Source organism: Pelodiscus sinensis, chromosome 1, assembly GCF_049634645.1.
Source record: "Pelodiscus sinensis isolate JC-2024 chromosome 1, ASM4963464v1, whole genome shotgun sequence".
Taxonomy (NCBI): domain Eukaryota; kingdom Metazoa; phylum Chordata; order Testudines; family Trionychidae; genus Pelodiscus; species Pelodiscus sinensis.
The window spans coordinates 159,184,926-159,212,089 of NC_134711.1; the positions used below are offsets into that span (position 1 = coordinate 159,184,926).

The 27,164-nt window shown below is 41.3% G+C and overlaps 1 long non-coding RNA gene across 1 annotated transcript in view; it reads right to left on the reverse strand.

The window, feature by feature from the left end:
- LOC142826900 (uncharacterized) overlaps nucleotides 1–27,164 on the reverse strand; it is a 99,863-nt gene that overhangs the window by 46,125 nt on the left and 26,574 nt on the right. Inside the window, exon 3 of the long non-coding RNA XR_012901157.1 lies at nucleotides 21,510–21,598. This is a non-coding gene — a long non-coding RNA (uncharacterized LOC142826900). The remainder of the gene's footprint in view (nucleotides 1–21,509; nucleotides 21,599–27,164) is intronic.

The window sequence follows — 27,164 nt, forward strand, 5'->3', positions numbered from 1 at the left end:
CTATGCTGGACTCTACATGAGTGAATTTGTCCTGGATTGTTGAGGCAAAATACACAGGGCAAGATAGTAATAATTTTATTTGATGTGGGCTGAACTGTCACAATAGTTTTTCAGGCACACAAGAAATAAGGAGGGCTAACATGCCCTTGACCGCCACACCGGCTACAGGTAGGAGAACAGGTGCAACTTCCCTTTGTAAGTGAACATGTTTGGAGGGGGCCTGATGGAAAAAAGCAGGAAATGGGAGGAGCAATGACTCTGTTCTGTCCCTACCTCATGTGGAAGTCAGGACATCAAACTGGGCATGGGGAAGAGGAAGAGACTGCTTCATTTAAAGAGTAAAGTAATCCCTTCACCATCAGAGTTAACTGGGAATGAAGGAGGCATGAATCTTTGGTCTTCTCCTGGGGAAATGCAGCTACGTGCTGCCCTGCCCTTAGGGAAGATTATGAAATGGCCATGTAGTCCTGTGTGACCTTGAACAAGTCATTTTGGCCTGCTGAGCTCCATAGTTCCTATAAACTTCAAGAACACATTACCTGCAAAAAGGAGGTGGTAAGGATTACCACCCAGTATAACGTACTTTAAATAAAAATCACACCATGAATGTTCAGCAGCATTATACTTATGACTAAAGCAAGCAGAATTTGGGCCAATTTGGATGTAGGAAGTTGTCACATCTCAGAATCAAATCACAAGACGACTGCAAAATGTCAGCTGTCTTGGCCACAGACTAGGGCAATGGTCAAGAGATCAGACTATGATCATAGTGGCACCTTCTGACAAAGTCTATGAGACCCACTGCCGACCCCTATACCCTGCTTCAGGGGGGAAGGGATGTAGGAAGCAGACCAGTAGCTAATTTTCTTCCTGCATCTCAGGACCCAAATTCTCTGTCCCAACACTGCTACAGAGCAATAGTGCAAGAGAATGATCCAGCCACTGCTGCTCCTGTTTATGGTTTGCAGTAGTGGCTGTAGGCCTTCTGAGGCACAGATCTTATGTGTAGTTTTGCCTTCCCAAATAGCCAATGTGATTCTAATTCTTCCATCAAACCTTGGGCTTTAAGCAGTGCACAGGAGACTTTGTGAGACTTAACATTAGAGATTTTCCCTCAAAGTATGTAAGAAAGGTGTGAATCTTGTCAAACAAGTCTAACTGCTGAATTGTCATTGAAGAACTTGAAGCATCAAGAGATCTCTAAATTGCTAGAACAACTACTGCTCATCTTCTTAACTAATTAAATACTGCACACTTCTAAGGATTAACTTAATCTTTTCATGGATTTTTTTCCATTTTTGAATATTCCTTGTATGCAGCTGTATAATATTTCCAAACTTAACTTTAATTAAATAAATTACATTCAACTGAAGTTACTGAAATGTGTTCTCTCTCTCACATTTTGCTCCCTACTTCAAATAAGAATATTTACTTCCAATTACTATAATCACAGAAGCTAAATACAGGACTATGTAGCACTTTAAAGACTAACAAGATGGTTTATTAGATGATGAGCTTTCGTGGGCCAGACCCACTTCCTCAGATCAAATAGTGGAAGAAAATAGTCACAACCATATATACCAAAGGATACAATTAAAAAAAAAAGAACACATATGAAAAGGACAAATCAAATTTCAGAACAGAAGGGGCATGCGGGGGCGGGGGGGGGAAGGTAAATGTCTGTGAGCTAATGATATTAGAGGTGATAATTGGGGAATTCAAGTAGGAATAAGGGATCTTCCGGAAAAGGGATTATTTTCCGCAAGATCCCGTCTAGACTGGTGCTTTTCTCCGGCAAAACCTCGAGCCGGAAAAAAGCGGCAGCCATGTTCATGCAAATGCCGCGGGGGATATTTAAATCCCCTGTGGAATTTGCAATTCCGAAGTGCCTCATTAGCATCCCTTTTCCGGAAAGGGGTGCCAATGTAGACACAGCCTAGGGAGTTATTTTGAAATAACAGTGTCCACACTAGCAAGCCAGTTATTTTAAAATTATGGACTAGTTATTTTGAAATAACAACTCCTGCTGGTCATGGAAAATGACACATTTTGTAATTGTCATTTCGGCAATTATTATTTTGAAATAAGCTATTTTGAAATAATTTCCTAGCATAGACATGCCTTTAGAAGTTATGCGACAGATGATGCCAAATCAGCCAAAAAGTTCTAAAGTTACCTATTTAGAAATGGAAGCAGTTAATGGCTGAAATGTCAATTCACTTAAAGTTTCTCATTATCAAGACAAATGAGAATTCAGAACAAACACATATTAGGATACACACCCTTCTCACGTTACCCTCAAGTAAATATGAAGAATGATATTGTACTTTGCTGTCTAATGACAAATAATTTTTTGATAGGGATGGTCAGCAAATGTTTCCCTGCAAAAATCTGAATGAAAATCAAATGATTTGTTGTCAATTTTGTCTCCAGATTTGTTTCATGACTTAGGCTGAACATTTTCAATAATATTTTGGCTTTTGTCAGCCAAACCCTAAAAATGTTTGGCTACCCAAAACTGAAAGCTGGGTGAAGGGAGATTTGATGAAAATACAGATGTTTCCTGCAGAAATCTGAGTTTTGCTAAAATAGCCATTTTCACTGAACGTTAAAGGAAATTTTTCTCCAGCTGTACTATTGGCACTCCCAAAGGAAGCATATCCACAGCTATGCTCCTTTATTGTGTGTAGCTTATCCTTATCTGTGTGACATCTTTGTTCACTGGTGTGCAGGAAGTAGGCTTAACAATAGCTTCACCTTTCTCCAACCTCTTCTCCAGTCTCCTTGCAGCACTACCTCTCTCAGAGCTGCAATTCTTCCTGGTCCTCACACAGTTCATGCCTTAACTCCTTGTTCCCATGGAGCACACTTTGGACTTGGCTAACTAGAGGTAACCTGTTTTGTCATACTGCACTCTGGGCAGTTATTGCAATGAGTCTACGGGGCTTTTTTTCAGTGTGTTGTAACCTCATTAGCTAATGTTGCACAAAACATTCCTTTGAACAATGCAGCAGCTCATCTCTGCAAAGCTCATTTTGATTCTTTCTAGTGTTTATGTAAAATATCTCCACATTCCTTGATGCTTTTTAAAACTATTTAAAACAGCCCCATTTAGAGCAATATAAAGTGACTTGAATAATCAGCTTGCAATAGTCTTGATGTGTTGAGAAATAGACAAGACGGAACTTTGGATACATTGTAACTTTTAGTGCATTTTGTTATTCTTATTTGATTTGTACTTTGGAATCACTTTTATTGTGTAATTCTAAATCAAGAAATTGAGCAGTACAGGCACCTAAACAGAAGCCTAAAACTTTTAGGTTAGGTTTACTGTAAAGATGTTTATTTCAATTTCATGTTTCAGCAAATAAATGTTTTTTTCCAGTTCTTTGCTGTAACATAAAACACTCATGAATTTTTCTTTATTCATGGGTAGGTACATTAATTAACATTAATTTACTATTGTTTAACATACGTGCACCTTAAAATTGACTATAACTTGCTCATTTTTGGTTATGACTTCATAGGAATTCACTCTGTCACTGACCCACGTCTTTAAAAGGGCTTTATTACCATCACCTTACTTTTTGATGGAGTTACATTAAAATACTTTAGCAATACCTTTCTTCTTATCAAAATTATATTTGCCTTTACTCTGTAGGCTCCTAATATGTTTAAAAGTAAAAATCACAATTTATCTTTTTATTAATAACATTTCAATCATCATTTAAACCAGTTAAAATTCTCTTTTAACAAATACACCAGGAATATGTCATTTGGAAAACTGTTTTCCAGGAAAACTTTCAAAACCCATTATGAAGAAAACTAGTGAAAACTGACTTCCTGTGATTTGCTCTTCCTGAGACAGAGCATATATAACATTGTTCTGTGAATTATTAATGTGAACCCCAGAGCTAAAAAAGCCCCACCTGCATGCTCTCCCATGGGAGAAAGGAACAAGCTATATCTGGCAAGCTTAGTTTACATAAAATATTATTCTGCCCCAGTGCATTTCTATAGTGTTTTGTCATAGGAGTTTGTGTTCTGGTTGTGGAAATATTACTAGTACATGCAATTTTACTAGTACATGCAAAGGGGGAGAAACTGCAGTAAGTATAGCCTGGGCAAAGTAGGTTACTGGGAGGTGACCAATATCACACTCAGGTTGGGTAGCAATTCAAATTCAAGAAGCCAATGAGTGGAGGTGTGTCTAAAGGTGTGTCTGGACTACAGGGACTTTTCGAAAAAGTGGCCTTTTTTCGAAAAACTTCCCCTGAAGCTAGACTGCTGCCTCATTCTTTTGAAAGTAAATCGAAAGAAAGTGGCAGATTTTTTGACCATGGAAAACCTCATTTTACAAGAAGAATGCCTTTTTTTGAAAGTGCTCTTTCAAAAAAAAAAAAGGTGCTATGTAATACAAACTGTGCTTTTTCAAAAGAGAGCATCCAGACTGCTTTGGTGCTCTCTTTCGAAAAAGCAGCTTGCTTTTTCAAAAGTACTGGTTGTAGTGTAGATGTTCTTTTTTGAAAGAGGCTTTTTCAAAAGTTTCTTTAGAAAAAGCCTCTTTCGAAAGAGGCTTGCAGTCTAGACGTAGCCTAAGGGTGCATCTACATTGCACCATTATTTCAAGATAACTAGTGTTATTTCAAAATAACCATGTGAGCATCTACACAGCCATTCAGGAATCTATAAATCTCTTTCTATGAGGAATAATGCCTATTCCCAAATAGCTATTTCAAAATAAGGTGTGTGTAGACGCTCCACTTCTGCTATTTCGAAATAGCTGCTCACCAGGGCCATTCTAAGTTATCCTTTCCCAGTGCCTCCTGGGGCTCTAAATCGAAATAGCACGTCTACATTAGGGAAGACTGTCTCAGACTAATTTTGAGGCTGCCCTGCAGTGTAGACGTGTTATTTCAAAATAAGCTATTTTGGAATAACTATTCCAGAATAGCTTATTTCAAAATAAGTGTGCAGTGTAGACATACCCTAAGAGACCAGGGTTATCTGAACCACAGGAGAGCAATCTCCAATGCCCACTTGACTATTTGCATTGGAGCATAAGAGTTTAGGTGACCATCTTGGGGTTAGGAGTTCCAAGCCTCCGTAAGCCCAACTGTTTGTATTTGTGGCCATAGCTCCAATACACTAGTTGAGTCTTTCTGATCTTTACTTTTTTGTGTTTTACCACATAAAAGCCATTTGTGGTGTTATAGACCCAGGGACACCTGAGGGCTTGCACATAGGGAATAAGATATCAATAAAGATGACCAGGCAATGGACATTTTAAGTTCCTGGAAGTAGATAGCCTGGAAGTAGATAGGATTTTCAGTGGGAGCTGGAGGTACATATTCTGTTTTTTAAAGGATCCCCAAATCCTATTGGATCTTGCCCAGATAGCTGCCATTGTCACAAGGCAGTAGCTTTATATTAGTATTAGTCATGAACTTTCAAACTCCATCATCACATTGTTGAAATGTATTACACCATGGCTACGTCTAGACTGGTATGATTTTCTGCAAATGCTTTTAATGGAAAAGTTTTTCTGTTAAAAGCATTTGTGGAAAAGAGTGCCTAGATTGGCACGGATGCTTTTGTGCGAAAGCACTTTTTGAGGAAAAGCGTCCGTGCCAATCTAGACGTGGTTTTGCTCAAGAAAGCCCTGATCGCCATTTTCGCCATCGGGGCTTTTTTGCACAAAACGGTTCTCAGCTGTCTACACTGGCCCTCTTGAGCAAAAGCATCTGTGTAAGAGGGCTTTTACCCGAATGGGAGAGTCATTATATTTGCGGAAGAACACTGACAATCTTACATGAGATCGTCAGTGTTCTTGCGGAAATTCAAGCGGCCAGTGTAGACAGCTGGCAAGTTTTTCTGCTTTTGTGGAAAAACTTGCCAGCTGTCTACACTGGCCGCTTGAATTTCCGCAAGAACACTGACGATCTCATGTAAGAAATCAGTGCTTCTTGCGGAAATACTATGCTGCTCCCGTTCAGGCAAAAGTCCTTTTGTGCAAAAGGGCCAGTGTAGACAGCTCAGATTTGCTTTGCACAAAAAAGCCCCGATTGCGAAAATGGCGATCGGGGCTTTCTTGCGCAAAACTGTGTCTAGATTGGTATGGATGCTTTTCCGCAAAAAGTGCTTTTGCGGAAAAGCCTCCGTGCCAATCTAGACGCTCTTTTCTGCAAATGCTTTTAACAGAAAACTTTTCTGTTAAAAGTATTTGCGTAAAATCAGGCCAGTCTAGATGCAGCCCATGTGTATTACTGCCCTACTAATACTTTATTGCTATGTGTTTGATTAAAAATTTGGAACGTGCTGCAGATAATTGCCACCGTTTCAACCAAGATTTGAGGGAAGTTCAGCCTCTTGCAGGATGCATTCAATGCTTTGCTCATTCAGGCTGTTAAATTTGAATCCTCGCTTTTTTGCTGAATCTCCCCCTATTTGCAAGAAAAAAACTTAAGTGTGTGCTTAAATCCCAATGAGTTCAATGGGACTTGAGCATGTACTTAGGTGCTTTTTAAAACTGGGGCCTTACAAAAGCATGGGATTTTCCACATCTGTTTATCAGCCTCTGTCTGCTGCTCTGAAACCACACTGATAGAAACACTTGCCCTGAAATTAGCTACATGTTCTAATGACAAGATTCTTAGATCTCTAGCTAAGTAATCATTTCAAATTAGATTGACAGAATTTTGCCCAGAAGCTCCTAGTGTTTTGGTACACATCTAGCACAGAAATTAGAACACCCTAGTATGTCACTATTCACCTGACATTGCCAGCATGTTCTGATTTCTCTCATTCATATTGTAACTGTTAGACTATCTATTGTGAATGATTTTTGTTGTGTACTGTGAAGGCACTTAGTCAGGGACTAACATAGAATTATAGATGTTGGCAGGAATTCAGTTTCATCTCTCCATCTAGAAATGCATTAATAGCCTTAAAGTGATCAGATTATAACTTTTAGAATGGAAAACTTAGGTTAAATTACTGGGTTCACTTCTTTCTTGTGCAAGAGCGAGTCACCCCTCTCCCCAGAGAGGATCAATCACATATTACCCTAAAACTGCAGCTGATCATTGCCAGAATATATTAAATTGCACCTTTCATTAAATCTTTTTATTAAAGAACAGAAATTAAGAACTCGATTGAGCCATTAGGCCCAGTTCAGAATTGCATGCAGTGCACCAACCCAAAGGTGATGTGGGCAACCCCATTGCTCTTGTGGAAAGGATCACAAGTTACTTTATCTTTTCAGAGTATCACCTCCTTCTGCCCTTTGCACAGCGGAGAAGCGCCATTCATTCCCCATCCCTTGTATTTTGCAAAGCTGTAGTGGGAAGGAATAGAACCAAGCAGGTAGCCCCAACTCTGACCTCACTGCATTTATAGAATCACAGAATACTAGAACTGGAAGGGACCTTGAGAGATCATCAAGTCCAGTCCCCTGCCCAGATGGCAGGACCAAGTACTCGATCATCTCTGACAGATGTCTGTCCAACCTGCTTTTAAATATCTCCAGTAATAGAGATTCTGCAATCTCCCTAGGTAATTTATTCCAGTATTTAACCACCTGACAGGACATTTTTCCTAAGGTCCAACCTAAATCTCCCTTGCTGCAGTTGAAGCACATTGTTTCTTGTACTACTATCAGAGGTTAAGGAGAACAATTTTTCCCCCTCCTCCCTGTGACACACTTTTAGATACCTGTGTAGACACTTATTTCGAAATAGGGGGCCTCCAGCCCCTCCCAGGGTGCCCTGGTGGCCACTCTGGCCTCAGACAAGAACACTCCTTTCCCTCCCCTCATCCTCGGAGCCCTTAAAGGGGTAGACTCTGGCCACAGTGCCTGTGCCAGCTCCAAGCCTGCCAGCCCAGAGCCAGCAGTCACTGCCCCTGACCCAGTGGCCCCAAAACATGAGCCAGCAAGCCACGGGCAGCCAGCCCTCCACTGCTCCCCAGGAGTAGTCTGTCAGCTCCCAGGAGCCTGCCAGGACCAGCTGCCTTCCTGGTCCAGGGTGGAAATCATGGACCTTATTTAGGTTTGGGGAGATGCCCCCAACGTCCATGATCTCCACACTAGATGGAGGAATGCAGACATCTATAGAAGGATAGCTGCCAGCCTGGCCACCAAACGCTACATGCAAACCCCAGAGCAGGTTCGCACGAAAATAAAGGAGCTGCAGCAGGCGTATGCCAAGGCCACAGAGGGAAGCTCCCAAACAGGGGCAGACACTTGCCCTGGACCGCATCCTCGGGGGGCAGGATGTTACGTTCCCCCAAGGTGGTCATCAACCCTGGGACAGAGAGCCCTTACCAGGGCATCGAGGAGGAGGAGAAGACACAGGAGGGCGGAAGGACCATGCTGCACACCCAGGATCCCTGAGCTGTCCCAGAAGTCCTGTAGTTTTCTGGGTTGTTCTTATTTCCCTTTTTTATAGATGGGCACTATATTTGCCCTTTACCAGTCTTCTGGAATCTCTCCTAACTTCCATGACTTTATAAAGATGATTGCTAAAAGATCAAATACCGCCTTTATCAGCGTCAAGTGAATTGTGAGACTAGGACAATTCCTTAACTTTAAGAAAACCAGTATTCCTTTGGAATGAAATAGTGAATGCATTTAAAATTTGCCAGCGTTTTCAGAAAAGATCTCAGTATTACAGCATTCACTATACATCCTTATAATACTGCAGATTCTAAGATGATCTTTCATTATATAAAGTAGCTGGGAAGCTTTTAAGTACAACGTCTGTACAGGCACAAGCAATATGCATGGAAGTAATAATTTATTGAACTAACTGCATTTTTATGAATGGAGTTGGAAAGAAATATAAAGCAGTACCTGCAGGAGAGAAAATCGATAATGATGTACATTGGAGAAACTAAGTACATGTATTGCAGTAGTACTTAGGAGTCTGTCACTGTGATAGGAGCTGTACAATCACTGAATAAAGGCAGCCCACTGAACTTACTTGGACAGTTCTTCATGGACAACTACACTAAAGGAACCCCACTGAATTCTGAGTACTAGGGACAGAACTATGGTCTGCTTTCAGGATTCTCAGTGAAGGACTGGAGTTTTACTGAGTGTTAGATATTAAGGATCTTGTCAGTTTCAGCTTCCAGATGCTGTAACAAATCAGAACTGACTTTTTACAGTGTGGTGTTTTGTATCGTATCCACACCATATTAAGTTTCCTAAAGTTGACTTAAGGTTGTACATGAAAAAAAGGGTGTGTAGGCTTGGGCTAAAGCATTATTAGAATGGAAGACCTCTAGAGCACTAGGAAATGGTGCTAATTGGTAGGTGAGATTATACTCCCCTTTGAGTAGGGTTGCCAGTTGTCCGGTATTGACCCAGACAGTCTGGTATTTTCGCCTCCTCTCCGGTAAAAAAAATTCAGAAAATACCGGACACCAAAAATGTCTGGTATTTTCTGGGGTTTTTTTCCCTGCCAGGAGGTGAAAATACTGGACACCTGGAAACCCTACAACACACTCGGCAACTGGGCCCAGTCCCCAGTGTGGGTCGGGACCCTTTAAGCACAGCCCTTGGCTAGCCTGAGACAGCATCTCCATGCTCTAAGTCCTCCTTTGATGCTCTGCCGGCACTGCTTCCGGCCATCCTTAAGCCCGGTTCAGGGTCCCCTTAATGTGGACATGCTAGTTCGAATTAGCAAAACGCTAATTCGAAATAGTTTTTTAGTCTGGATCCGTTAGTTCAAATTAGCTTAGTTCGAATTAACTAATTCGAACTAAGTTAGTGCGAATTAACTTTGTAGTGTAGACGTACCCTTTGATATTGTGCATGGTAGGTAACTGATGTAGGAGATCTGCAGTGAATGTTATGGAAGAGTTACCAAATCCTACAGGAAACCATTCAGGATTCCATAGTTTAGAAAACTCAAGCCAAGGTCAAGAGAGGGTGGGCTGTACATCATCACACTTCAATCCTGTAGTAGGGACTTGTGACAGACTGCTGGCTAAGCCAGAGCTCTGCCACAGTAGCCTGATTAAGGGGAAACAGCTGAGCAAGCCCAGGCTGGCAGGGCTATCAGAAGCTGGTGTGGGGCTCACATCAGGAGGGCTATATAAGGCAGAGGAAGGAATCCAGAGGGGAAGGAGGAGTAAGGAGCCAGGGCAGAGCCAGCTCTACGGAGCATGGGGCCCAATTCCGGGGCCGGGGCCGCACATGTGTGGGGCCCCAGGCAGCACGGCGCATGCGTTGCACGTCGGAGGCACGACGCATGCGCCGTGTGTCCAGATGTTATGACGCATGCGCAGTGCACCCAGGGGTCCATGCATGAGCAGTGCCCTGGGAGTAGAACACATGCGTGGACCCCCCCCCCCCCCCCCGCCCGGGCACACTGCGCATGCGCCATGCACCCAGGATGTCACAACACGTGCACTGTGCACTCGGGGGCCCCGTGCAAGCTGAATCGGCCTAAGGCCAGCCCTGACCTGGGTGTGGCTCAGTGTGCTCCTAGGTGGAGAGAGAGGAGTTGGCTGTCTGGACTGTAAATTTGTAAATAGAAGGTGGTGGTAACCTACACTAAAGGCATGGGTGTTTGCATCAGAAGGCTTGTGACTGATTTGTGGACCAGCCGGTGGACCAGCCCAAGGGGCCTGAGCAGGGACTCAGCTACAGGATTATCAACCATAGATTACTGCTAATATTGCTCATGCTTGCACAGGAGTAAGCCATGTAGAAGAACTGATTCTCTCACCTCTGCTGTGGAAAGTTAAAAGTTAAGGTTAAGGTTTCAAAAAATAGCTTTTATTAAACTAGCTCAACTGTTAATTCAACAATATTTCTTCTCTGACGCACTATTTGGGCCATCGTACTTTTGCTTTCTGAGTACAACAGGTTCAAAGCCAAGGAAAAAACTAGTTCCACTGTATTATGTGAGGGTATGTCTACACTACCACCCATTAACTAGGGTGGTTAATGTAGGCAACCAAAGTTGCAAATGAAGCCAGGGATTTAAATATCTCGGGCTTCATTTGCATCTTGCCGGGTGCCGCCATTTTTAAAGCCCCGGTAGTTCGGACTCCGTGCCCGCGGCTACAAGCAGCATGGAGTAGGTAATTCGGATTAGGCTCTCTAATTGTAGTTCAGATTAGTTCCACGAGGAGTACCGGTAGTTCAGATTAGAAAGCCTAATCCAAACTACCTACTCCGTGCCGCGTGTAGCCGCGAGCCTGGAGCCCAAACTACCGGGGCTTTAAAAATGGCGGTGCCCGGCAAGATGCAAATGAAGCCTGGGATATTTAAATCCCGGGCTTCATTTGCAACTTCGGTTGCCTACATTAACCACCCTAGTTCGAACTAGGGTGGTAGTGTAGACATACCCTGAGTAATTCTGTCCTCAAAACAGATGTTACCCTTGCCAGCACTCCTTAATAGGATTAAGGTGGGGAAAATAAAGCATGCCTTTTGTTCAGTGAATTTTGGTGGTGCCAGAAATGGTGCTGCTAATTGCGTACATATAACAGAAAGTTGAACTAGCAATAAGAGATCTGAACTCCTGAATTCCCTGTTACAAAGGATACACACACACTATTTTAAATATAAAAATTGGTAGAAAGGGACACTGCAACCTTTGCAAAAACAAAGTGCGACAAAGTGGCATCATTGTATTCCCTTATTCAAACTTGTAAAATTCCCATGCATGAATGCAGCTTTTCTCTTGTTTAAATAGGCCACTGTGTGGAACAGCTCAGTAATAATTTATGAACATAGTTTGTTGACCTTGTTACTGGGATGTTTACTGTATAGCTATATTGGTTTAGCTTAACAGAGAGCTGTCACTTCCTGCATGATTCTCCTGGGCGAAGAGCTCAAGATGAGCAAACCCACAGCCAGCATTTCAGCGTTGTTAAGAAACAGTACTGGGAGAGCTCGTACTGAAATTTACCTCCTCCACAGCCAATCTGAAAATCTAGTTTTGCCCAGAAGTGCAAAAGCCTGAGAACATAACCAACAAAGGAAATGTGCTTGTTGTTAAATGTTCTCTGTAACGGTGCATGTAGATTGTTCATGGGAGAACCAGACTAAGACGTGGCAGTGTCTGAAGAAGTTAGGCCTGGCTAGGTTGCCATTGGAGGAGTACAGCAAGCCTTAGGCAAGATTGAGAGCCATGTAGTCTATTGCTTTTAAATCCTCTCTCTAAATGTTTTGTTCCCATTTTTAAAATAAAACGTGTTTTAAACAAGTCTGTGTTGTCCTTTTAATATGGCACTGGGTTAGGGTTAGGGTTAGGGTTTCTGAAGGGAAGAACTGCACATATCAGAACTCAGACTGACTGGATAAGAATGGGCAATAGATTAAGCCCCATATTATAGCAGCTTGTATAAAAGTGAGGGAACTGCAGATTTCCACTGGAAGCGAGAAAAAGGGAGGGAGAAGAGTAACAGCTAGCCTGGTAAACATGAAAAGCGCCTTTCCTGTGGACATGCACAGTAAGTATTTGAGTGTTCTCAGTCTTGCATATATAAATACTGAAGCAAAAACATCATGAATCATCTGTCTTTGATAAAGGGACATCAAAGGTATTTCAAAGCCATGCTGGTTTGTCATATTGATATTAGAGGACAGCAAGTTTGTATATGAGATCTTTAGCATAAGGAGACTGAACCTAAAAGAGCAGTCCCTGTACTTCTCCATTAGTCCATACCTATGGATCTCTTATTTTGATGGCAATGGGAGGTAATGGGTTTCAAACAGGCAGTAGGTTTCCAAGACTTAGACCTAGGAGCCTTTCATCATATCATGACAGTGGTATTGGGTGAAACATGGGTCACAAGGGGAAAATCTTGATAAAAGATTCACTCTGTTTCATTTCTTCCTTGCTGTATTATTGAGTCATCATCTTTTGAGCTGCTCACTATTTATGATATGCACAAAATGCATAATTAATTGCCCAATTCAACACTACTAGCCCTGTGGCCTCTGACAGGCTTTCATTTATCTAAATTGTGTTGTTCTTTCTTTGGATTTATGGTGTTGCTTAAGAAATTAATTTGGTCAAATCCCCCCAGAGGCTGAAAACGGCAAGTCACTCTTTCATTTTCATTGAAGCCATTGTTAGTGGATTTAAAATTTTCTTTTTAACAAAGAATTAATTTGCATACATTAGCAGTTAGCAAATTCTAAAACCAGGAAGCGTGGAAAACACATTGATAAATATTGTAATATATTTCTACATGTCACCGCTTGACAAGAGCTTCATGCACTTCCTAAATCCCCAATTTACTATCCCTCCTATCCCACAAAGGATCTTATCTACATGTTTTACTGTTCCTTTTACTCTTAACACTGTTTCCAACCTTGTCTGCTCTTTTGTTGGCTGTTCAGTCACCTCTGTGTCTTGTACCACAGAGCCCTCTACATGCAGTACAACCTCCCAGAAATCAACTTCAAGGCCCCTCCTTCCCCACATTTGAGTCCCTCCTAGATGCCCATGTTGAGGGGTAGAATTCCCAGTTTGATGAGATATACTCTCATCACTCTGGATGAGCTTTTATGCAAAACATAATGTAGGTGTGAGGAGGTGAAGGGCCAATGGCCCTGTGTATGTGCTTGTCCAGGATGCTTGGCACATATTCAGGTGGCTAGCCTCGCCTGTCACTTGCCTTACTGCAGTTGTACACTATTTTTAGTAAGCTAGATCAGTTTGAGCTAATGTGGGGATATTCCCTGATGCTGAGAATCACACCCCTACTTCTAAGTGTAGACAAACCCTTAGGTCTGCTTGTTTTGCAAGTCAACTTAATGTGTTATTTGCACAGCAGTTGTTGTTCCTCTTCCTCCATCTATTTGTCTGTCTGTCCATGGACTGCAAGCATCTCCTATACAGGAACAGCCATCTTGGGTATTTGGAAAGTATTTAATGTTTCATGGGTGCTACTGTAAACATAGTAATAACAGTTAACAACAAAGTTAGATATTTGGCACTGAAATCTGCTAACACCATAGAAACCTCTAACTAAGCTGAACAATGTTAAAGTTTTCAGTACCATACACTATACCAGTGTTTCCCAATTTTATGTGGCCAAGAAACCCTTTTCAGCTTTTCAGAATCTGAAGGAACCCGTAGGTATGTCAAGCAAAAAAAATGGCCATAGGCACTTTCTTGGGCAAGAGAGCGTCCACACTGCCATATATGCTCTTGTGCAAAAGCACAGCTCACACATGGCAGTGTGGACTTGTTCTTGCACAAAAACCCTTGTGCAAGATGTTCTTGCACAAGAAACCACCAGTGTAGACATAGCCTAAGAGTTTCCTCGCATGAGCAAAATGAATTTTGTGTTGTGCACCAGTACTGAGTTCATTTGGCTTGTTTGGATGTGCCACTATGGCACCCGAGTTATTAATAAATATTTTTAAACCTTTCCCTTTTCTCTCTGCTGCCATGTCTCCTCCCCCTGTTCCATCAGCTCCCCTGGTGCCTGCTGCCTCCTGACTCCTGCCCTTCTCACTGCCCTCAGCCCTCTGCAACCTACCCCCCCTCCACCAGCCCTTCTCTCCTCCCTGTGCCCACTCCTCCAGTAACCCCACTCTGATCATGTGAGCTACCCCTCCTCATCCCCTCTTCTAACACCTCTCTCTACAAAACTGCCCTGCGTCTCTCCTCTGGTGCTGGTCCCTCCCCTGCAGGTGTCTGCCCTTCTGCTTGACCCCCAGAATCCCCTGGCACTTGCACCTTCTCTTACTCCTGCACCCTCCTGGTGTCTCCCCCTTCCCTCACTGCCCCTGCCCCCTTTGCCCTCTTTTTCCTTGATGCCCACCCCCTCACCACTCTGCCCCCATTCCTTTTATGCTCCTGTGCCTTCACACATGACTTGCTCCATCCCGGCCTTCCTCATGCCCACCCCTTCTTTCAAGTCTTCTCCTAGCACTTTCCCCTGCCCCCTATAGCCCCCATGCCTTTACTCTCTCCTCTCCCAGCATCACCCTGTCCCCCTCCAACTGACACCTCCCCTCCTGCCTTTTTCTTCATTGTTTGCACTTGGCCCCCTGGCATTTGTCTCTCCTCTACCCTGTCCTTTTGGTGCCTTCCCCTCTCTTTCTTCTCTCCCCTCCCCCCCGCACAAGCCCCTTCCTCTCCCAGCCCTTCCCCTTCCCTTCCCTTCCGCCTTCCATTTTGCAGGGCTGGAGTCTGCGCTCCGTCCCCAGACTCCGAACCTGCAACGCAGCCACATGGCGCAACGCAGAGCCCAGCAATTTTAAAATCCTGGACCGTGACATTACATCACGCCCAGGTGTCTCCCTGCCTACCGGTTTGAGCACACTGTGCAGGGCAGCAGCATCCAACAAGGGGGAGCTCAGAGAAGGTTGCACATGGCAGGGATGGGCCGGGGCCGGGGCCGGGGGGAGAGACGGGTCAGGGCCGGGGTGGGAGGATGAGCGGGGGGGCCGCGGCCCGCTCCAGTGCCAACTACCTATTTCCCCCCCACCCACAAGAACCTTCTGCTCCTTCTCCTCAGTAGGCTCAAAGGAGGACTGAAGTTTCTTTCTGTTCTCCCTTTCTGGCTTTATAAAAGCCCTATCTATTCCTGCCAAATAGGTTCCATCTTCTAGAAGTGCTTATCAGTGAAGCCAAAATTTCCCTCCAGGTGCAGCCTACGGAGTTAATTAGCCCCTTGACACATTGTTCCCCCTCTCCACCAGGATTAATGCCCCACTACAGAGCTGTTTTAATATCCCAGCCACTGAGTAATTTCAAACAGGCACCATTAAAAAAAATTAGCCTGACTGAGAAAGTGAGGTTTTTCCCCTGCCTCCCAATTTTATCTCAAAATTACATTTGCCTGAAGCCTAGAACAAAGAACGTTGTACAGGAAATGTTTTCTTCCCAAATATAGCTGTAATGTTATATTCCTGCCAAGTATCACTTTCTGAGCAAGCTGAAGCATTGCGATTCCAACCTGACATCATCAGAATGTACAAATTGTAACATACAATAGTAGCTCAGAATGGTGTTAATACCTTGCAGCATTCACAAGAGAGAAATGTGTGCAGAAAAGGAATCTGAGAAATGGTTCTTTCAGTATTTTGGGTAACAAATGAGTCTGACTGTGTGCCACTTGGCTTTGACAGCAGAAGGGTGTCAATAGAGACCAAAGGTCCTCACAAGGTTTTATTTGCATTATGACAGTATGATTGGTCTTATTCATATATCATGGCCATTGTCAGCTCTCTGCAGGAATGAGATAGGGCTCAACTGATGTCCATATACAACATTGCTCTGGAAAGAGGACACTTTGTTCTCATAACAACAGTGCTTGTGAGATAATGTTGATGAAGCCTGGTATTGTTGTGCCCTGGAGAACATTTCACTATAGATGGCGAATTTAAGGTGGACAAGTGGTTTTGAAAAAAATAAATAACCCAATCAAAAACTGCTCAGAACCTGAAACTATAAAGAAATTAGGTAGATCCCAAACTAACAGAATTTGGGACAAAACGTGATGATCCTTTACATGGCCATACTATTATAATCCTACTGCATTAGTGGTTTCAGTGTTCTCGAAAACATAAGGATGGCTTATTCCTGGTCACTCAACTTACACCAATTGGACAAGGTTGTTGGGAAAGGGGAAAAGGAGGAGTTAAGGTCATGACTCTCCTCACCGTTCTTACTAGTTCAGAGAATGGGCCCAGTATAATAAGAGGGAAAAGTATTTGCCCACCAATTTGCAAATGCAAAGTGTGTAGTGTCTAGGCACACAGACACACTAGTACAATTTCCTCAATATTTCTTCATAGAACATCATGCTTTAACTTAGGGCTGTGGCACAAAAGCTGTGATCTGCCTCTATTTTATAGATTTTTCAATTATAAGTAATATTGAAAAGGAAAAAATTACCCTTTTACCTTTCAAGATTCAATTCCAAGATTGTGTTTCATCCTCAGTTGCACATAGGGTGCGTCTAGACTTGCAAGATTTTGTGCAAAAGCATTTGCTTTTGCGCAAAAACTTGCCAGCTCTCTACACTGGCTGCTTGAATTTGTGCAAGAGCACTGACTTTGTAATGTACAAAATTAGTGCTTCTTGTGCAAATACTTTCACACTACCGATCAGGAAAAAGCCCTCTTGCACAAGAATACTTGCTCAAGAGGGCCAGTGTAGACAGGGAAGAACTGTTTTGCGCAAAAGAGCCCCGATGGCGATCGGGGCTTTCTTGCACAAAATCACGTCTAGACTGGCCATGGATGCTTTTGCGCAAAAGCACTTTTTGTGCAAAAGCATCCATGCCAATTTAGATGTGTTTTTGCGGAAATACTTTTAACGGAAATTTTTTTCCGTTAAAAGTATTTCCGCAAAATCATGCCAGTCTAAACGCAGCCATAGTGTTTCTAGCACCTAAAGCAGGGCAGGATGCTGTATTCCAGTGTTTTGCTATCACCAGCTAGAGAGAGCAACTATTTCACAGAAACCTAAACAGAGATCATAGGGCACAATTCTGTTCCCATTTAAGTCTATGGTAATTCTGGCAATAAGCTCAGAGGGTGAAGAGGTGCTTGGTAGGAAAATAACTAATTTTGCAGGTGGTTATGCACATTCTTCCAAAGTGCCCAGGAATTTTAGCAACATTTACCTGAGGCTATCTCTAATCAATAGGAGCTCTCAAAGCCAATAGACCTTTGCTCCACTGAAGAGCACAGAATTTGGGTCACTGACTTTAGGGGGAACAGAATTTTAAATTACCTCACAGGTTTGAACACTAAGGATCTGGTCTGAAGCCTATTGAAATATTTGGGATTTTTTTCCCCCACTGACTCCAATGGACTTTGGATCAGGCCCTGCAGGAGAGCAATTTTTCCACTCTGAATTTTGTTAAATAGTGCCACAGCTAGAGTACACTATAACCTTGCACTTTACCAGGCTGAGAAGGATCCTATATGCCTCTAAACTCTTTTAAAAATCACACACATAAATGATTACCTGAAAATAATTGCTAATTTCTTTTCTTGGTGCAAATACAAATGCAAAGGACTGACTCATGTAAGCTGCCATACAAGTGGCGAAATTTTCAAATTTGAAGTTTCATTTTCATTTTTCAGAAACCTTTCAACATTGTCATATTTCCATATTTGACTATCTATCAATGTTTACCAAAGAAATGAAATAAATATTTGGTTTAAAAATGCAGTTCACTTGAATTATGCATTCATTAAGATTTGTCTCCCTCAACAACACAATCAGCACACATCATTATTGTTTTTCTCTGTTGGAAAAATTTGACCATTGCCAATTCATCAGAAATTAAATAATTTTTTCTCAAATTGACTTGAAACCATCATATCCTGTGAAACCTTCCCATGTAAGTTGTCTACCTGGGTATGTGGAGAAGGTGGAATTGTTAATGAATTAATTATATTTAAAGTACAAAATAAAATATTACAAAAACTACTAAAACCATTTCAGATTCAAAATGGCAAACAATGGAAAGTTTTATCTTATGTAACATTATCCTTACTGTTCATTGGTAGTGAATACATGTCCTTTCTGTACTGTTCTAAAATGCATAAAATATGGCAAATGTAAGTAAGAACATCATATTGACTACTTATCACATTTTCCCCACTTGTACATTCATGTTTTGGTACCCTGTGAGACCTGGCATGACTAGGGAAGCCTTTACTGAAATGCCAAGTTCCGGATAGGCTGTAAAAGGGAGAGCAGATGCTCCCAAAACTGATGGGTCACGCTAAACTCCCCAAACAGTCACGAATGGTACTTCTGACTCTCCACAGTGGTTATCAAGAAGCAAAACAGAAAATCAAACAGCCCCTTTTATTACATTCTGGTTCTCTAGCTCCCAAACAGCACATAGATTCTATACAGTGAGAAGTTATTTTAAAACAAACAAATAAACAAAACAACCACCTCAACACTCTGCTCACTATACAAAAATGTTCTTCTGATCCCAAAGGGTCAGTCATGTTGCCAGCACAAGTCTGAAATACAGACCTATATATCTATAATCCATAATACAAAGGTAATCCACTCATAGATGTTTCTCAAAGAAATCAGAGTGAGGACTCATATTCTATAAGTTCTGAAGTGATGTAAAGTATCCAGGGTTCTAGAGTCTTTAAAAACTGGCAATGGCACACACACACACGCACACACACACACGCGCGTGCACACAGCTTTGTTTCAAGTTTATGTGAGGGTTTGGAAGAGATAAATTTGTTAGATATTGCCTTCAATTTAGCTTAATATGGGGATGAGAAGAAGGAATAGCATGGGAGGTTGTAGCCTGCCAAACTATATTTTTCCTATCTTATCCCTTTTACTATATTTTTTAGTTATGAGCCTGCAGGACTTGACTTAGCTTGTATAGGTTGGCTTTTGCAGTATTGTAGTGTGATAAGTAAGGTTTAATATCTTTTAGGAATTAAATTGAATATCCTTAATATCTCTTTAGAAACTGTGAAAGACTTTGGGGTTGAAATCTTCATTTGTGTCAGTACACAGATAGGATATGTGACCCAGTGCCTCGTAAGACCTAAAATAGGTCCCAAACTGCAAGACCTAGCCAACTGACATTTTTTAAAAGTAAACAGGTCTTCTTGCACCTAACTGCAGATTCCCGCTTTTTCCCATGTCCAGAAACGAGTCCAAGGGGGCATCAGATAATCTTATTCATACATATTCAAAAGATGCCTCAATATCATACTCCAATCAAGTATGGGCACCCACATAATCTCAGGGTGAGGAAATCTGTTTATGGTTATTAGGGGATAGAAACACAAAAAGATTGATAAAAGCTTTGGGAATATGGAAGCTCAGGGCTCGAGCACAAGCTCGCTCTCTTCTTCCAAATTAAGTTTCTTGTCTTTTCACATTCAACCCTTTACCTTACTTTGCTTCTAAGTTGCTCTGCTTGCAAATTTTCCATACTTCACCTTGCACCAAAGTCCAAGAGGCAGAGGGCGACTGTCCTTTCACACTCAGTCTTCTGGTAGAAACGTATGTGAGTATGGTATGATAATAGGTAACTGTAAACTTAGATAAATACAACTTATATAGCCAAATTTTTGTTAATGGTACCCTCACAGGTGATTTAATCAATCTGTGTGATCAGTACTGTGTGCTTTGTTTTGTTTGCTATCTTAATACCTGTCATAATAAAAATTGTTTTAATTTAGTACTATCCTCGTTGTGAGCATGATTGCTGCTGTGGGTCCCCAGAATCACTTTCAAACACAGAGCTACGTAAGTCTCAACTTTTGTGACCTGGCGAAAGAGGACAGAATCTAGATCCTTCTAGTCAGATTGGTGAGCCTTACCCACAAATTCCATTATACTTTGCTTCCAGGCAAAGGAAGAGAGTCTAATGTGAGGGGACACCGTTTGCATCTTTCAAAGAAGCCTCTCCACAGGACAAATCCAAAGCCTGCTGAAGTCAATGGATATGTTGCCATTGTCTTTAGTGTCCAATGGGTGAAGCCAGTGTATATCCCAAACAAGCATTCTATTAAAATGAAATTGAGAGCACATCTCAACCAGCTCCATCGGTAATTTTCCAATCAAATCCTATCCCATCAGAAAATGACAGTTAGCTGAATGCCAAATGTTAAGATGAAACATACTGGGTTTGAGGAGCTTCTTATGGAACTCTGCCTGTCAGAAACCTACCCTTCACCTGCTGGGGAATCCAGCTCTGGGGAAGCCCTGGCAGGCCATGAACTCCAGGGTTTCCAATCCGCCAGATACAAAGGAGGAAATCTTCAAAACCCTGGCCCTAACTGTGACACAGCCTCTGGCTTCATAACCAGGGAGTCTGGACCCATGGGATTTTCCAGGATTCTCAGGGCTTCTAGGCCTCCTACTCCACAGTCGTATTCCCGCTGGTGTCCCCAGTTTCTCAGGAGCAGATTATTTTTTTGCCATTGGAAATTTCAACTTTTTTGAACTATAACAAACTTATTATTAGTTCAAAATAATGGGCCGGTTATTTTGAAATCTGTACTCTTTCCTCAGGGAATAATCTTATTTCGAAATAGTTATTTTGGGAGTTGTTATTTCGAATTAAGTTATTTCAAAATAATTTCCTAATGCAGACATGCACTTAGGGACAAGTAAATTATAGTAATGTAGCTCTTCCAATAACCAAACATTATCAGATGTAAGAAAATTCAGTTAAGGGTTTCTGAACACCACCAATTGGGCCAATAAAAGATACTGCCACATTCACCTTGTCTATTGTATCTCTTTGTCCTGTAGTTTCTTATGCAAAACTGTTTAATTTTATACTAATTTGCATAGTTAATTTCCTAGGTGTCATTTAGTCTTTTACGTACTGGTATTGAGGAGACCTCAGATCTCCCATTTCTTTTCCACAGTAGGTACCCCAAGCCATGCAGCTTGCTTTGTTGGCTATCCCAAGACTGTGCAGAATACAAAAGCAGTATCATTGAAGTTAAGGGTTTGAAAAATCCTTTTTTTAAAGATGTAAGATACAGCTATAAACATCCAGCTTACTTGTAATATCTTGCTGTGATCTGTAGTTTAACTACAGCTTGTCGACAGGCTGTACATAACACAGTTCGGTATCCATTTGTGCGTGACAGCTGTGAAAAAAGATTATAAAACTTTACTGAGCTGTCAAGTTTCTTACAGAAAAAAGTTTTAAATGATGCAGTAGATAAATACATAAACACTAAATGAAGATTTGTATATCAATCCCATTCCTTTGTTCAATTTTTTATATAAATGGCACACATTTCTTTGAGACTTTGCAAAGTTTTGACATGTTTATGACTTCAAATTCCTGTCTAGATTAAGCCTAATCTCTATCTCCTACATGTAAAGTGGGATGTAGGGATTTAGCAGCATGCCTCCCATTGATGTTAATGGGAGTCAGTAGGCTAAATCCTCATTCAAAATACTTTGATGATTTTCTCCTGGTGTCTTTAAAACCTTTAAAGTAAATAAATGGATTTCAGCCTAGTACACAGATAAATTAACAAAATCCATAAGAAACACTTCACTATCGTTACTAATAAACTAGGTTTTCAGCAACTTGTGATAAGATTTGTGATAATTGCCCAAACAAGATCAGTTTTAAAAAGGAACAAATCTACATTCCTGTGACTTTCTTTTTTAGCAATAAACAGAGAGCCATTTTTATAGGTGCAGTCATCACTTTAAATACCCTGCAATTTCCCCAAGATCTAAGCATTTTTCAGGTTCCTGGGATATCCACAAATCTTCTGTTAACTTGGCTTCCCTCTTTGGCACCCAGCCTGAGGTCTATGGATTGTGTAGAGAAATAATTCTCCTTCTTGGCAATTGTGCAGTAACAGCTTCTCTGCAGCTGCTACTCTTGCATAATACCTACATAGAGTATAAAGGGAGAAGGGCCATTATGACCGTCTAGTCTGACCTCTCGTATATTACAAACCATTGGACTTGTCTGAATGATTTTCTATTTGAACTAAAGCATATCATTTAGGAAAGATATTCAACCTTGATTTACAAATTACGCTGTGATGAAGAATCCACCATAACCATTATTTCTATTTTGACTTAAATATTCACTCATTGGATCTTGTTAAACCCTCTGCCTGCTATTTTGCTTATACAGGGCTCTTCAAAATTCTGTCCCTAATGTAGGTACTATCAGCTGTGATCAAGTCACCCCATAATCTTTTCTTTGCTAAGGTAAGCAAATAAGATTCTTTAGTCCTTCCCTATATAATATATTTTCTATTCCTTTAATTATCCTTATGGCTCTTCTCCAAACACTGTCCAATTTTTCACCATTATTCTTGAATTGTTGACAGCGGAACAGGACACAATATTCTAGTAGCAGATGCATTGGTGCCAAAAATACAGATTAATGATCATCCCTATTCCTACTTTGCATGCCTATTATGCATTTTAAGATTTAATTAACCTTTTTTGGCCACAACGTAATACTGGTAGCTTAAGTTAGAATACCTCATAGACTCATAGACTTCAAGGTCAGAAAGGACCATTATGATCATGTAGTCTGACCCCCTGCACAGTGCAGGCCACAGAATCTCACCCACCTCTCCCAGAATAATCCTCTCACCTATATCTCAGATATTGAAGCCTTCAAATACTTTGAAGACCCCAAGATGCAGAGAATCCTCTAGCTGTGATTCCTAAATCTTTTTCAGAGTCACTGCATCCCAGGTTCAAGTCCTGTAATTATCAGTTTTCTTTGTTCTTAGCTCTACAGCTTTACATATGGACCATATTACAAATATACATAGTTTGCTTGTATCCAATTTACTGCATGACACATACCACTCTTCATCAGTGAACAGTTCTTTTCATTAATTACCATCCCCTCAATCTTTGTCTCATGCAAAATTTTCCCCCCATTATTACTTTTATGTTTTGCATCTGAGTCATTAATGTAACAGTTAAGTAATACAGGGCCAAGAACAGAATTCTGTAGGACCTCGCTTGAAATAAATCCATTCACAATTACATTTTATGATGTCAATTACCTAGTTTCAAATCAATTTAATGCGGGCAATTGATTTTGTATTGATTTGAAAATAGACAAAATGTAAGACTTGTGCAGCATCAAATTAAATGACTCTCAGATGTCTCAGTACATTCCACTACTACCTTCTTCAACCAAATTTGTAATCTCATCCAATTAAAAAACATTATCCAGTTACTTTGTCTGGATTTATTTTGCATAAACCCTTGTTGTATTGCATTTACTGTACTACTAATTTTTTAAAAATCAAGTTCTGTATGTGCTGTTACATTGAGCTCATGTAAAATAATCGAATGCTGACAGGGCTATAAATTACTTGCATTGTTATTTGCACAACATTAACTTTCTTCTAGTTTTCTGTAACTTCCTTAGTTTTCCAAGACCTATTGAAAATCAACATTAACGGTTTAGAGAACTTCTCCATCCACTTATTTAAAACTCTTGAATGCAAGTTATCTGGTGCTGATGATGTAGAAGTATCTAATTTCAGTAGTTGTTATTTAACAGTTTTCTTATTACTAATGCAATGGAACTTTGCAGTAGCAACAAATTTCTGAAATGCAGAATAGAAATGTTATTGGACACATCTGCCTTTCATATGTCATTTTAGACAATTATACCATTTCTATCTAGTAGTCATTTTTTAAATTATTTTTGTTTCCAAAAGAAACAACTTTATCCATAGAACTTTGCTGGCCACAGATTTCTCCTTGCATCATTTTATTTCTCTTATCAGTTTTGTTCTCTTTTTTGCAATTCCTAGTTTATGATTTATATTCATTACCAGAAACTTTCTTTTTATTATAAATGGGTTTCCATATCTGCTTTAATTTCCTGGCTAAGTCAGTTTTCTTCCTTGAAAAGAAAAGAAAAATCAGTGTGGCCTTCTGTCTTGACTTCAAGGGTTCTTATACAGTTCCCATCATTGTTCACATAGTTCTGTTTACATTTTCCTCTCACGACTGATTTGGCTCTTAGTTATTTCCAGTTTTGAGAAACAGGCCTTTTTAAAACTTCAAAGTGTGGCTCTGTGTGTGTATATTATATGTAACTTGCTTGATCTTTATGCTGTTTGCAAGACACAATCATGTTTACCTAAGTTAGCACATTTCTTTAGTTTTGTGATGAATTCCTGTTTATGCCAAAACTCTAATAAAGAGTTGTCTCAGGATGGTTGCAAGTAGGTAGGAAGTGGGCTTCACTCCCTGGTGGTGGCGGAACTGCATAAACAGAACATATTTTGAACCACCCTTCCAGTTCCTGCTCCTTTTTTTTGCAAATCAGAATGGAGTTTTGTGATAACATGCCTCTTCAAACACAACATCTTTTATAGAACTTACTGGGTATGATGAATTGTACAGCCAAGAGGAAGGATTCCAACAGAACCCTGATCAATTCCCTACCAGCTCAACTTCAGGAGACTAATCTCCATGTTTCTGGATATCTTGGAGCCAGGAACTGCAGGGCTTCCAGACTCCTTGCCTAGCTGGATCTCTGGGCTGCAGAACTCCCACAGCCTGGAGATCCAGCTACTCAGTGGGCCAGGCGACCTCAGGACCTAGCTCCATTGCAGGAAGACCTATATTGATTAGGGTGTTGCAGTGCATCCACGCTCCCTGCAAAGCAGTGGGCAGCCTAGTCCCCAAGACACCCACTTGAGCTACCACTTCCATGTTTTCCAGGCTCTCAACTCTGTGACAGTAATCTTGCAAATCTGACTTGAAAGCCAGATGCTCAGTTTCATTGCAGCTACTCAATGGTGGGCAACAAAGAAACTGTCAAGGAAGATGCCAATTTCAGTCAACAGTATTGGGCATACTGTATATGTTTGACTTTCCCGACAACACTTCAAGAATCTTAAAATTCAAGAAGCTTTAATGAGAAGGACTCCAGAATGACTGCAATGTGAAGGCATTTTGACTCCTTCATGAGGGCCCCACACAATCGCAGTTACCTGAGATCTGAGCACCATCCAGTACATTTAAGGACTGGCTCTATCATCAGAAGCATTTCCCTCTATTGAGGAGGAGACAATGGTACTACAATGGCCTCTCTAAAGCAAATTGCACATGAAAGATACTTAGTTTTCTGACATTTATCTATGAAGGAGGAATAACTCAGAGTATGTGAAAGGTGTTTGGTTCATAGACTTGGTTTTGTTCACATCATAGTTTATTTTATGTATCTTCTGTTCTTCCTCTGAATATGATGCCCAGATTATTATAAATAATTTGTGCTGATTCTGTATTAATGCATATGAGATGTGATTATCCCACTGCCTCAGGGAAAAGATTATAAGCTGTTGCTTAACAGATTTTTCACTGCTTCTTTTTTTGTGCACAAGCTTTCCTGTTCCTTCTTCATTCTCCCATTTTAAAACAGTTTTGCATGTTAGAATCTGCCTGAACAGAAATAGCTAGAGGGGTCGGATAGCTGGAGGAGGGTTAGACCTTACATTGAAATGGCAGTTTAAAAATTGCCATAGTTTTTAGTTTTTAAGAATGCTGCATTATACCATATTTGTAAACACTCACATTACTACTGTGCCAAGCTAATTGTTCTACCCATGGGCAGCAGATAATGTGGGCAAAAGAAGTCATAGCCTTCCCAAAATTGTCTACATGCCCCATTCACCAGGGAAGGCTAGGGCCATGACATGGAAGCCCAGCTTCCCAGATGACCAGGAAGGATTGGGCTTGGGTGGGTGGGGTAGGCCTCAGGTAGAATGGGTGGGACTGGGGCTTGCCTCCCCCAGCTGGGCCTTCACTTGCAGCCCCTGGTTCTACCCACAGTAACAAAACCAGGAAGTGACACCACACATATTCTCTGATTATCACACATTATTATTTATGATTGTTTATTGTAGTGTTTAGGAGCCCTAGTCATGAATCAAGACCCCTTTGTGTTAGGTGCTATGCACACACAAAAGAAAAATATGGTCCTTCCCCCAAAAGAGCTTACAATCTAAATACAAGAGAAATCAGAGGGTATAAACAGTGGGTTGGAAAGAGCTAGGAAACAGTGAAACAATATTAGTTAGCAATGATAGTCAGTGGAGTCATTATATCAGGGGCCTAGTAATTGTCAAAGATCTATCTATTCCATGCCCTTGATCAAGAGCAGCAGAAAACAGCATTTTGGGGCCCATTCTTCCAGAATCGGAACATGCTCTGTGGAATGTCTTCAGCTTCTATTGACTAGACTAGGCACAAGCAAACCAATGGCCCAATCCTACATGCCACACTGAAGAGCTTGGTGAGACTGTAAACAATTATTAACCAATATTTAACACTTATGTCTTCCACTTAATCTCAAGCACTCGTGAAATGAGATCTGTGCTACTCTTTATCTGAATGAATTTACCAGTATCTCAGTGGTTCCCAGCCTTTTTGAGCATACTGACCCCATTTCACTCTGTTAACATTTTACGGATCCCCCCCCAAGAGGAGCAGCGGGAAGCGGTAGCCAGCATGGCCCTTGGCCCATGCTGTCTCCTTGGCTCCCACCTCCTCTGTCGCCTGCCCACCCATGGAGGATACAGTGAGGGGGCTCTCATGGTCAAAGGCAGCTTCTGCCCTGGCACTCCACCCTTAGCCAGGCATGGAACCCTGTGGGAGGAAAAAAAAAGAAAAGGAAAAGAAAAAGTAAGAATCAGG